Source organism: Notechis scutatus, chromosome 11 (assembly GCF_049901735.1).
Source record: "Notechis scutatus isolate UNSWTSFEM ecotype Mainland chromosome 11, rNotScu1.2, whole genome shotgun sequence".
Taxonomy (NCBI): Eukaryota; Metazoa; Chordata; class Lepidosauria; order Squamata; family Elapidae; genus Notechis; species Notechis scutatus.
Genome location: NC_142019.1, coordinates 2,380,230 through 2,392,931, shown reverse-complemented (window position 1 = coordinate 2,392,931; position 12,702 = coordinate 2,380,230). Strand labels below are relative to the sequence as shown.

General features: G+C 46.6%; 1 long non-coding RNA gene across 1 annotated transcript; it reads left to right on the top strand.

The window, feature by feature from the left end:
* The first annotated feature begins 10,838 nt into the window (after nucleotides 1-10,838).
* Nucleotides 10,839-12,013, top strand: LOC148129678 (uncharacterized). Its single transcript, XR_015750835.1, has 2 exons — nucleotides 10,839-10,925; nucleotides 11,471-12,013. It is a non-coding gene; the product is annotated as an uncharacterized LOC148129678 (long non-coding RNA).
* Nucleotides 12,014-12,702: the final 689 nt, after the last annotated feature.

Sequence of the window (12,702 nt, the reverse complement as noted above, 5' to 3'; positions counted from 1 at the left end):
CAGCAATGATTCTAACCCGAATTAAGAGATTATAAGATCGTAAAAGGGAAGTTTTTTTAGAAAAAGATGAAAACAATATCAGCAATGCAAAAAAAAAAAAAAAATGGGACACCTGCAACTATGTAGGCAGTATCAACTAACGTTGTTCCAGCATTTAAGTTGTGCCAAATGAAGGTTTTTCCTTTGCAAAATTAAGCCCATCACCATTCTTACTTTTCAGTCCTGTCTTCTAATGGTTCTTATTTTCCCATCAGCCTGCAACCTCTATATCTCTCCTCCCCCGTGGTCTCCCACTTATGCATGCCCCTTTAAGGACCGCTTAGGAAGGGGGTGAGGTCCACGATAGACATTTTGAGGTTGAAGCTATGAGGGGTCGAGGCTGTAGCAACGGAGTCGGGTAGGGTGTTCCAGGCGTTGATCACTCTGTTGCTGAAGTCGTATTTTCTGCCATCGCGTTTGGAACGGTTCATCTTGAGTTTGTATCGGTTGTTTGCCTGTGTATTATTGTGATGGAGGCTGAAGATTGAAGAAGTTGTTGACAGGCAAGACGTTGTAACAGACAATTTTTGTGTGCTATGCTTAGATGGTGGCACAATTCTAGATTGTCCAGGCCCAAAATTTCGAGCTTGGAGGCATAGGGAATTCTATGGTGAGTGAAGGATTGATTGCCCTGCCTTTCTACTACCATCCTGGAAAAATGTAGGACAAGAATTATGGCGGCGAGCTGAGCCATTTTGACCATGGCCAGATTAGGTCCACCAACTGACAAAGGAGTACTTGGAAAGCTTACAGAAACAAGCGGCACTATTCCCTCAACAGTTGGCAATCTCCCTTTCCAAAGTGTTCTGACCCAAACCTGTTTCCAAGGAAGCAAACACAAGACAAAGGTAATAACACAGCCTTTTAATGTTTCTTTATGAATCCCGTTCCTTCTATGGGTAAAAAGGCTGCTTCAAACCAATTAGCTCCGATAAGAAAGAGCCTTGCCAAGCTTTTGCAAGGCTGCCAAGAACACCAGTTAAAGTTACTAAGCAATAATTCCCACACAAAGAGTCTCCAAACACCAACTCAGATATTCCTAATGTCCACCAGGCTCCAGTGTAAAACTTCTTCATTGCTGCTGCCAGCCTCCACCATCTCCAAAGGCAGCATTCCACTCCCTGGTGGTCCTGGCGCCATCCCTGCATCACATGCAGACCCTTCATCTGAGTCTTTGTTCACAGTTCAATCCTCGGAAGCATCGGATGTTTCTCTCTCAGGGCACAAGGAGAAAAAATAACTGCTGTGAACTCTACCTATGTGTCAGGAAGGGCATCTGGCCAGTAAAGGCTCAGCAACGATTCTAACCCGAATGAAGAGATTATAAATTCATTAAAAGGGAAGGCTTTTTAAAAAATAAGATGAAAACAATATCAGCAATGCAAAAAAATAAATAAATAAATAAACCGGGACACCTGCAACTACGTTGCCCTCAGCCGTCTGCACCAACTGCCAGCAAACCACAACACAAAACCCTGGAGCTCCGGGCAGGCAGACAGAATTAGAAGAAAAGCATATTTGTAAGTGGAACAAGGGACTTGATTGCTGAAAATGTTAAGCTAAGCTGGAAGCATCACAGGGGAAGCTGTTGATTGGTTTTGCAGTTCTATTGGCCCCCGTTTAATACGAAGAGCCATTTTTTTTTTATTACAGGATATATTTTTTTCCCCCTCCCTATCTCTTCTGGACCAAATCCAAGGTTTTGCACCTTTTTTTTTTTTTTTTTTTTTTGCTTAGCTGCCTGCTTGGATGTTATTGTCAATTTTCCATATTCCAATCCAGAAGGACCTGATTTGTTAGATGTATCTCCTGCCAGTTCTTCAGAAGCTTCAAGCCATGGAGGCTGGGCCCCCTCCTCTCCGTTTCCCTGTGGGTAAAAGAAATAAGTGGGGGGGAAAGAGGAGGGGGTGGTTTTTGTTTTTTTTGCTAGTCGTTGCCAAGAGGTGGTTAGCTTGCTGGAAGACATTCAGCTCGCAAATTAGCATGCTGGAGAAACAGATAGGAAAATGTGATTATGATGATTAAAATTAAGATTGTCACATCATGAGATCCCTTTCGTGGGGCTAAGTGGAACAAATCTCCACATTCGCTGACAATATAAACCCAGGGAAGGAATTCAAATCGGAGCCCCATCAGATGTCAATCCAACAGCGCCAACATGGGTTGATGGAGGAAGCCAGAGGTCCAGAAGCCACAAATATTTTGAAAGCTATCAAGATTCTTGGCGTCTTGCCTAAAAACCAAAAATGGTCGATCCTAGGGAGAGGCAGTTATTTCTCTCTCTGGGCGTGATGAGAATTATATCTGCTGAATATAACTCCACACTGGTGACAGGAGAGTCATCCGGCCAGTAAACACTCAGCTCCATTCAGTTGCCCAGATTGCACCCGGAAAGGGATTATGAAGTCATTAAAAGACATTGATGATGCGGGGGGGCGGGAGGTGGGAATTCACTGGAGAAAGCCATTACATTTGGAAGAGTTTGTGGTAAAAGAAAACCAGCCTCTTCTAATGAAATGTAGCCCCCCGACACACACACAAAAAGGTCATAAAATGGAAACGCGACTCATTTAATAAACCCGTTTGGCTCTGCAATGGAAGTTCTGGCCCCGCTGGTGGACCTGCACCTGTGTGTAGTTCTGACCAGTTGTAACTACACAACATTCTCCTTTTAAAAAGTAAGTGGTAAGTAACTTTGTCTCTCTCTGTGTGTGTGTGTGTGTGTGTGTGTGTGTGTGTGTGTGTGTGTTTATGTCATCTTATAGATTTCTCCATTTCTTTCAGCCCTGCAGGTTCTCAGGGTGTAGTATTTTAAGTCCCACAGAGGACTCTGAAGATTTTGTGGGACTTGAAACCCTACCTGTCTTGAACCTGAAAGCAGGATTTCCCCTTCATTAGGAAAAGCTCTCTGCCAATCTAATTCCTCACCCCCCCGCCATCTCCCTCAGCTCAAATAATCTTCTGATTTATCCGAGGATCCTGATAAATCTGCGCTTGCTTTCAAGATCTCCAAAAACTCAGAAATTACCACCCCATCACCCTTCCAAGGCTTGGAAAGCAGTTATTTTCTTTCAACTAAGTGCCATAATGATATACCTGGTGAGCAAACTTGGTAAGTAATAGGCCAGCAGGGGGGTTGAAGGAAGGAAGGAAGGAAGGAAGGAAGGGAGGGAGGGGAGGAGGGAGGGAGGGAGGGAGAGAGAGAGAGAGAGAGAGAGAGAAAGGAGGAAGGGAGGGAGGCAGGGGAGAAGGAAAGAAGGAAGGAAGGAAGGAAGGAAGGAAGGAAGGAAGGAAGGAAGGAAGGAAGAGAGGGAGGGAGGAGGAGGAAGGAAGGAAGGAAGGAAGGAAGGAAGAAGGAAGAGGAGGGAGGGAGGGAGGGAGGAGGGAGGAAGGAAGGAAGAGGAAGGAAGGAAGGAAGGAAGGAAGGAAGGAAGAAGGAGGGAAAGGGAGGGAGGGAGGGAGGAAGGAGGAGAGGGAGGGAGGGAGAGAGAGAGGAGAGAAAGGAGGAAGGAAGGGAAGGAGGGAGGAGGGAGGGAGGAAGGAAAGGAAGGAAGGAAGGGAAAGAAGGAAGGAAAGAAGGAAGGAAGGAAGGAAGGAGGAAGGGAGGGAGGGGGAGGAAGGAGGGAAGGAGGGAGGAAGGGAGGAAGGAAGGAAGGAAGGAAGGAAGGAAGGAAGGGAGAGGAAGGAAGGAAGGAGGAGGAGGGAGGGAGGAGGAAGGAAGGAAGGAAGGAGAGAGGGAGGGAGGGAGGGAGGAGAGAGAGAGAGAGAGAAAGGAGGAAGGGAGGGAGGCAGGGAGGAAGGAAAGAAGGAAGGAAGGAAAGAAGGAAGGAAAGAAGGAAGGAAGGAAGGAAGAGGAAGGAGGAGGGAGGGAGGGAGGGAGGGAAGGAAGGAAGGAAGGGAGAGAGGGAGGAAGAGGGGAAGGAAGGAAGGAAGGAAGAAGAAGGGAGAGGGAGGGAGGGAGGAGGGAGGGGAGAGAGAGAGAGAGAGAGAGAAAGGAGGAAGGGAGGGAGGCAGGGGAGGAGGAAGGAAGGAAGGAAGGAAGGAAAGAAGAAGGAAGGAAGGAAGGAAGGAAGGAAGGAAGGGAAGGAAGGAAGGAAGGAAGGAAGAGGGAGGGAGGGAGGGAGGAGGGAGGGAGGGAGAGAGAGAGGAAAGGGGAGGAAGGGAGGGAAGCAGGGGAGGAAGGAAAGGAAGGAAGGAAGGAAGGAAGGAAGGAAGGAAGGAAGGAAGGAGGAGGGAGAGGGAGGGAGGAAGGAAGAGGGAGGGAGAAGAGAGGGAGAGGGAGGAAGGAAAGAGGAAGGAAGGAAAGAAGGAAGGAAAGAGGAAGGAAGGAAGGAAGGAAGAAGAGAGGGGAGGGAGGGAGGAAGAGAGAGAAAGAGAGAGAAAGGAGGAAGGAGGAGGCAGGGGAGGAAGGAAGGAAGGAAGGAAGGAAGGAAGGAAGGAAGGAAGACAGCCGTTCTTTTCTGCTCGGGCTTCTCCGTTCTTTGTTTCTGTTTTCATTTCATTTTAATGCAGCAAAAGAAAAAACAGAACATCCAAAAAGGAAAACAAAAACAAAGGAAAGACAAAAGGAGAAAAATAGCATCAAGGTTCCTTCGCATCGAAGAGAGACCAGTGTTTTTCAGAAAATAAAATTATTTTCCAATCATAATCCTGATTGATTTTTTTTAAGGGCTGCAACATGCTTTTGGGATTTTATTTCAAGAGAAAACATTGTCCTTTCCATTGTTCTCTCTCTGTCTCGGTCTCGGTCTCTCTCCCTCCCTCCCCTCCCTCTCCCCCTCCTTCCCGCTCTCTCTGTCTCCCTCTCTACCCCTCCCTCCTCTCTCCCCCTCTCTTTCTGTCTCTCCCGCCCTCCGCCTCTCCTCCCTCCTGTTCTGTCTTCCTCTCTCCCCTCCCCTCCTCTCTCCCTCTCTCTTTCTGTCTCTCCCTCCCTCCCCTCTCCCCTCCCTCTCTCTCTCCCTGCCTCCCCTCTTCCTCTCTCTCTCTCTTTCTCCATCTGTCTTCCTCCCTCCCTCTCTCCCCCTCCCTCCCCTCCTCTCTCTCTCCCTCCATCTCTTCCCGTCCCTCTCTCCCCCCCTCCACTCTCCCTCCCTCTCTCCCCCTCCCTCCCCTCTTCCCCCTCTCTCTCCCTCCATCTCTCCCCTCCCTCCCCTCTTCCTCTCTCTCTCTCTTTCTCCCTGTCCTCCTCCCTCCCTCTCTCCCCCTCCCTCCACTCTCCCTCCCTCTCTCCCCCTCCCTCCCCTCTTCCCCTCTCTCTCCCTCCATCTCTCCCCTCCCTCCCCTCTTCCTCTCTCTCTCTCTCCCTCCATCTCTCCCCCTCCCTCCCCTCTTCCTCTCTCTCTCTCTCCCTCCATCTCTCCCCTCCCTCCCCTCTTCCCCCTCTCTCTCCCTCCATCTCTCCCCCTCCCTCTTCCTCTCTCTCTCTCTCCCTCCCACCTCCCCTTCTTCTTCATAGCATTTAGGAAGCAATATGGTTCAGGTGAATAGCATAACAATCAAGTTGGCAAACACCACTCGGCAATTGCTGAAGCTCAGCACCAGACAAAAGGGCCTGTTTGCTAACTTTCGGTGAAAGAAATCGATGGAAACAGGCAAGGAAGAGTCATCACTTGCAAGCAGATGTAATTGCCTGGCTTACCTGCACGACTAATGAGGGCAGGTGAAGAAGCCAGAAAGAGCAAGCGAACACCTGGACCAAAGGGGAAGCAATCATTACACACAAGCCAACAATCACCCTCACTTGACCATTATTTGCAGTGGGAGTGTTGAAATTATGGGAAGGCTGGAAAAGGTCACAGCTCCGGAGAGGCAGGTAGGCAAGAGTTCATTTAGCGACGGTCCGAAGTTACAATGGCACTGAAAAAAAAGTAACTCAGGGCCGTTTCTCACCCTTAAGACCATCAGCCATGTTACTAATTTAACAACAGCAGTGATACACTTAAACGACAGTGGCCGTAAAACGGGGCAAAACTCACCTAACAAATGTCTCGCTTAACAGCAGAAAAACCGAGCTCAATTGTGACCGTAAGTCAAGGGCTACAGTGCCTGCAATGCTCCAATTTTTTCACAGGCGAGGTTGCTGGCTGGCCAGAGAAGCAGGTCATCTGACCTTCTCCTCTGGTCCTTAGCCCTGTTTCTGAGAGTCATTGAGGCCACTTGTCTGTGCCCTCGGGGGTCGCCCGAATAAGGGCCTGTAGCCCTCTTGCAAATAACCAGAGGATTGCAAGGAATCCTTCCATTTCCCCATCGTTCAACCAGAAACAAGAAGCTTCCGGGATAAGTGAAACGTTGTCAAGGAACAACAAAGAAAGTCCAGTTGCACTTGAAAAAAAACACCTTTGGGACAACCATGACCTGGATGACTGAGAATCTCCATAGACCAAGGGTCTTCAAACTTGGCAAGTTTAAGACTGGTGGACTTCCCAACTCCCAGAATTCCTGAGCTAACATGACTGGAGGAGGAATTCTGGGAGTTGAAGTCCACCAGTCTTAAAGCTGTCAAGTTGGAAGACCCCTGATCTATCACCTATCATCTATCACCTATCAATCTATCATCTCTATCTCTCTCTATCTCTTTCTCTCTCTCTCTCCGTACCTATCTACCTCTCTTATCTGTCTATCATCTATCACAAGGGTCTTCAAACTTGGCAAGTTTAAGACTGGTGGACTTCCAACTCCCAGAATTCCTGAGCTAACATGACTGGAGGAGGAATTCTGGGAGTTAAAGTCCACCAGTCTTAAAGCTGTCAAGTTTGAAGACTCCTGATCTATCACCTATCACCTATCACCTATCACCTATCACCTATCACCTATCAATCTATCATCTCTCTCTCTCTCTCTCTCTCTCTCTCTCTCTCCGTACCTATCTACCTATCTATCTATTATCTATTTATCATCTATCATAAGGGTCTTCAAACTTGGCAGTTTAAAACTTGTGGACTTCAACTCCCAGAATTCCTGAGCTAACATGACTGGAGGAGGAATTCTGGGAGTTGAAGTCCATAAGTCTTAAAGCTGTCAAGTCTGAAGACCCCTGCATAGACATTTACCCCTAGAATACAGAATAACAAAGTTGGAACGGACCTTTGAGGTCTTCTAGTCCAGCCCCCTGCTCAAGCAGGAGATCCTAGACCACTTCAGACAAATGGTTATCCAATCTCTTCTTAAAAACTTCCAGTGTTGGAGCATCCACAACTTCTGGACGCAAGTTGTTCCACTGATTAATTGTTCTCCAAGTCAAGAAATTTCTCCTGAGTTCCAGGTTGCTTCTCTCCTTGATTAGTTTCCATCTATTGTTTTTTGTCCTGCCTTCTGGTGCTTTGGAGAATAGCTTGACTCCCTCTTCATTGTGGCAGCCCCTAAGATATTGGAAGACCACTATCATGTCACCCCTAGTCCTTCTTTTCATCAAATAGACCTACCCAATTCCAGCAACCATTCTTCATATGTTTTATCCTCCAGCTCCCAAACCATCTTCGTTGCTCTTCTCTGCACTCTTTCTAGAGTCTCAACATCTTTTTTACATCGTGGCGACCAAAACTGGTTGCAAATATTTCAAGTGTGGCCTTACCAAGGCATTATAAAGTGGTATTAACACGTCACGTGATCTTGATTCTATCCCTCTGTTTAATCATTCTAATAATGTGTTTTCATAACAAACATACGGAGACTGTGCCTGGAATTACTTTTTTTTTTCCAAAATGGATGCTAAGAGAGGATAAAGACAAAGACAAACTGGGGTGGATTAGAAGTGACTCCCCTCAAATATTGGGTTGGACTGCTCTCATGTCACCCCTAGTCCTTCTTTTCTTTAAACAAGGCACACCCAATTCCAGCATCTGTTCTTTATATGAAAGTTTAAAGTATCCATGATCTTAAAAGGTCTTTTTCTCAGTGGGGTTGACTCTGTTGTAAACCAGTCTAAATTTGCAACTGCTGAGGTGTTTCCACCTACGTTAGGAAGAGTTCTATTCTATTTCATTCCCTGTGCTCTATCAAACATTAATGCCATGCATGGATGCATACCTATTTATATTAATTAGGGCATTTGTGAATTCTGCCTTTGGATCAGAGCAGGGATCTGTGGTGACTAGTGTCCAATTCAGAAAATATTGCAATATCCGAGGGATGGGGATTTACAGTGTCTGGCACAGCAGTCTGTAAACTATTCATCTGATTCATTAAGGGGTCAGCAATTTTAAAACGGAGACCAATTAACGGGGCTCCGTTACTTTGAGAAGAAACTTCAAACACCCTTGGCAGAGCCCAGCTGAATGAAAACTCTAGGCATCTGAAACTCAAACACGGGAAAATAATAGAAAGATCCTTCGCGGAGAGAGTTTACAACCTAAAAATTCAACACTGCAAGGTAGCCCTGAAACCATTGGAGAATCTCAAGAGGACTGTGTGGAAGAGCATATGCCAATCACTTCTCAGCTGTCCTCCAGGAGGACCGAGCTGGCTCATAATCACCGAAAATTGACTCTGGTATGATCAAAAGGCAGCGACCATGATGAGAAACTGCCCTGTTAGGAAAGGATCATATGCTTTCGGATGTCGGTGCGCATCTAGCTTGTTATGGCTGATCTGGACAATGAAATTGGTCTTTTGGTTGGGTTCTGCTTTAATCGGGATTCGGTAGCTGGGAAATGGTTGCAGTGGGTCACTTGCTAAAAGCTGGACTTGGTATATCATTAACTGCTAGTTCTGGATAAAAATTCTCTCTCTCTCTCTCTCTCTGCTTCTCTCCCCCTCTTCCTCTCTTCCTCTCTTTCTCTCTTCCTCCTTCTTCCTCCCTCCCCTTGTTTCCTTTCTCTCTCTTCCTCTCTCCCTCCCTCTTGCTCCCTTTCTCTCTCCCTTTCCCTTCCTCTCTCTCCCTCCCCTTCCTCTCCCTCTCCCTCCCTGTATCTCCCTCCCTCTTGTTCCCTTTCCTCTCTTTCCCTCTCCCTATCCCTTCTTCTCTCTCCATTCCTCTCTCTCCCTTTCCCTCTCCCTCTCCCTGCCTTCCTCTCCCTCTCGTCCCCTTTCCCTCTCTTTCTCTTTCCCTCTCCCTTCCTCTCTCCCCCTCTCTCCCTTTCCCCCTCCCCTCCCTCTCCCTACCTTCCTTTCCCTCTCCCTCTTGCTCCCTCTCTTTCTGTCTCCCTCTCCCCCAGGGACCAAAACAATCGGGTAAAATATAACAGCAAGAACTATTTCAGCATTTCAGATTTCCCCACACAGTTCCAATTATTGAGTTACTGCCTTCGATAGAGTAGGAAAAAAGAGGAAAATGGCACTGCGATCAGAGACAGTTGAAAAACATTTCAGGAGGCAAAGCTTAAATGAAACTTTCTCTTCCAAGCTTCTAAGTGTTTGAAGGGCCCTGGGTTTGGGGGGGGGGTTGTTTGCAATGCAAATGCCCTCCTCTTTTTCTTGAGGTATTTATGGGAAGGTAGAATTCCTGTTTGAGGAAGGAAGGGAGGAAGGGAGGGAGGGAGGGATTTTTTCTGTTTTCTTCCTTCCTTCCTTCCTTCCTTCCTTCCTTCCTTCCTTCCTTCCTTCCTTCCTTCCCCTTTCTGTCTCCCTTCCTTCCTTCCTCCCTGCCTCCTTGCCTCCCTCCCTTCCCTTTTTTCTCTATCTCCTTCCTTCCTTTCTTCACCTTTCTGTCTCCCTCCCTCCCTTCCCTTTTCTCTCTATCTCCTTCTTCCCCTTTCTGTTTCCCTTCCTTCCTCCCTCCCTCCCACCCTTCCTTCCCCTTTCTCTCTACCCTTCCTTCCTTCCTTCCTTCCTTCCTTCCTTCCTTCCTTCCTTCCTTCCTTCCTTCCTTCCTTCCTTCCCCTTTCTGTCTCCCTTCCTCCCTCCTTCCCTGCCTCCTTCCCTCCCTCCCTTCCCCTTTTCTCTATCTCCTTCCTTCCTTCCTTCCCCTTTCTGTCTCCCTCCCTCCCTTCCCTTTTCTCTCTATCTCCTTCTTCCCCTTTCTGTTTTCCTTCCTTCCTTCCTCCCTCCCACCCTTCCTTCCCCTTTCTCTCTATCTCCTTCCTTCCTTCCTTCCCTTCCTTCCTTCCTTCCTTCCTTCCTTCCTTCCTTCCTTCCTTCCTTCCTTCCTTCCTTCCTTCCTTCCTTCCTTCCTTCTCTTCTGCTTGCTTGCTTGCTTCCACTTCTTTATCCCTCTTGGCAGAAGAGGGATTTGTTTGAATGGTTGCCATGGTGAATGTAGAGTGTTTGGCCAGATTTTTTTTTATTATGGGATGTCAGAGCTCTGGGGAATTTTGAGTAAGCAGCTACATACACCCAGTGAGCTAACTCTGATGCCACCAGAATCATACTGGAGAATCTCTACAGGTCAGCCCAGCAAGGACAAATTCAAACCACCCACTCTAATCATCTAAGATGCAGGGTGATCATCAGAGAATGGATTGATTTGCATTGTTTACCTCAAGCATTGTGAGTCATTGTTTCAACTGTGTTTTAATCCACAAAAGAGGGTTGAGCAAAATGATAGTTTTAGTGTTTTGTGTGAGCACTGTCTGCATCTTGGTAGTACGGTATCTCATCCCTTGCAGGAATGGTTTGTGTGGTTGGGTGGGGGAAATGGCTGGCTGGGGAATTCTGGGAGCTGAAGTCCACACATAGTCAGGCTGCCAAGGTGGAGAATCACTGCTTAAATTGTTATCAGGTAAAAGCTTGGTAGGTGAAACCAAGTGAATCAGGACCTTGGACAGTTCTCTGGTGGAAACCTGCTCCTTGGAGTAGTATTGATCAACCTTGGCAAGTTTAAGATGTGTGGACTTCAACTCCCAGAATTCCCCAGCCAGACACCTCTTAAAATGACTGAGGTTGAGAAATACTGGATTAAAAGCTGGGAGATCTGAGTCCTAATTCACAGATCCAATTGAAAGTCTTTGAAGGTTGTTAAGCCTGGATTCCCCAACGGGTGTTAAGGAAAACAAACTAAACAGAACGTGCAGCGAAGTCAGATAGGAAGACAGGTAAATGTGTGAGATAAGTTTTCTTGTGCTATCAAAAATATAGTTTATTCCATTTAAGAACTATAGCATAGTCATAATAAACGGTCCATTAGTCATATATCAATTTCAGTCAAGTCTTGTCGGGGATACTCTATTTGCAAAGTCCGTGTTGAATAGCCAATGTCAGTTCACTTACAATAAATCAGTCCAATCTTTATCTTCTCTTCGTTGAGAAGAATCAACACTCCTTTTTCTCTCCCCGTTCCAGCAAGAACGCAGTCATTAATCCATCCAGTAATTAGGGATCTTCAAGCCAGAGAGAGCGAACTGCAATTGCCTCGCTTCTTATATAGTGCTTTTACAACCACACCCTTAATTACATTCTTGCAGTTAAAGTTACACACACTTTAACTAACAAACCATGATACCATATTTATTATTTTTACCCAAACCAGTTAGGGTAAACAATGTTATCCCTAACATAGGTGTTGAATTAGAACCAGGAAGATCTGGACCAGGGGTCTTCAAACTTGACAGGTTGATAGCCAGTCATGTTAGCTCAGGAATTCTGGGAGTTGAAGGCCACAATTCTTAAACTTGCCAAGTTTGAAGACCCTTAATCTGGATTTTCAACCACAAAGGCTCCCTGGATGACTTTGGGTAAGTCTCCCCCTCTCAGACCAAGAGGTGAAGATGGTGGGCCAGGGAGACTCAAGTCCTAATCCTACCTTAGATATGGAAGCCAGTTGGATGATATCTTGAGCTTGTTGTTGCCATTCAACAGATTATGTGACAAACTGACCAATAGACAAAGGTTTCTCCTGCGTTGCCAAGCTCTTCTTTAAGAACTGACCATGATACCAGACAAAGGGATCCTGCCACTAAGTGAGACAAACAATGAAACACTCAAAGCCAGGTTCCAAGAAATGCAACCATTATAAAACGAACTCCAATTTCTCAAAGAACTAGTTTATTGATATACACCATCTTGGCACTAACTAGTGGAAAGCCAGTACTGAAAGCTTCCTGGCTTTCCATGTCACTATAACTAGGATTTTCTCAATTTTCCAAAACAATATGTCACATTATCCAACCGGGAAGTGGAACGGTTGCCTGGCGACTTCGCTCATCCTTCCTCTGGCCAGGAAGCCATTGGAATGGGTCTGACTCATCATCCATCTATGTTGTTTTGGCTGGAACAGCTCTCCCAGAGAGAATCCACTACAGCTCTCCCCCCCCCTTTCAGCTTCCAAACTGAATTCATATGAATAACCCAGATATAAACCAATCCACCATCTAACCAAATTCAGGCTTTGCCCCTGAAAGGAATCTTATTCCTGGCTACTTTTAGAGAACCTCTTCCACCAAGGTCATGCAAAGGCCGATGTGGTTTTCCTTGAGCTAAAGTTGACACCCCGATATGGTTTGCTTATCTAGGGCTTAACGAATAACCTTCAGCTAGCCCACCAGACCCAGCGTTGTGTGACCCTGTCACTAGGCTGACATTTCCACGGTGGCCTTAAATCCCACGCCTGGCCAGTCTCGTTGACCTCATCCACATTTACAAGCTTAAGCGCTTTTTCCTTGCCCCCTCATTCATGATTCAAAAGTTGCCTCTCCTGAGTTCCATTAATGGTCCTTTTTCTGTCAGACCAAGCCTCCATTTCTCACGATAATAGCCTGAAAATGCATTTAAAGCTCTCTTTTTTTTTCTTTT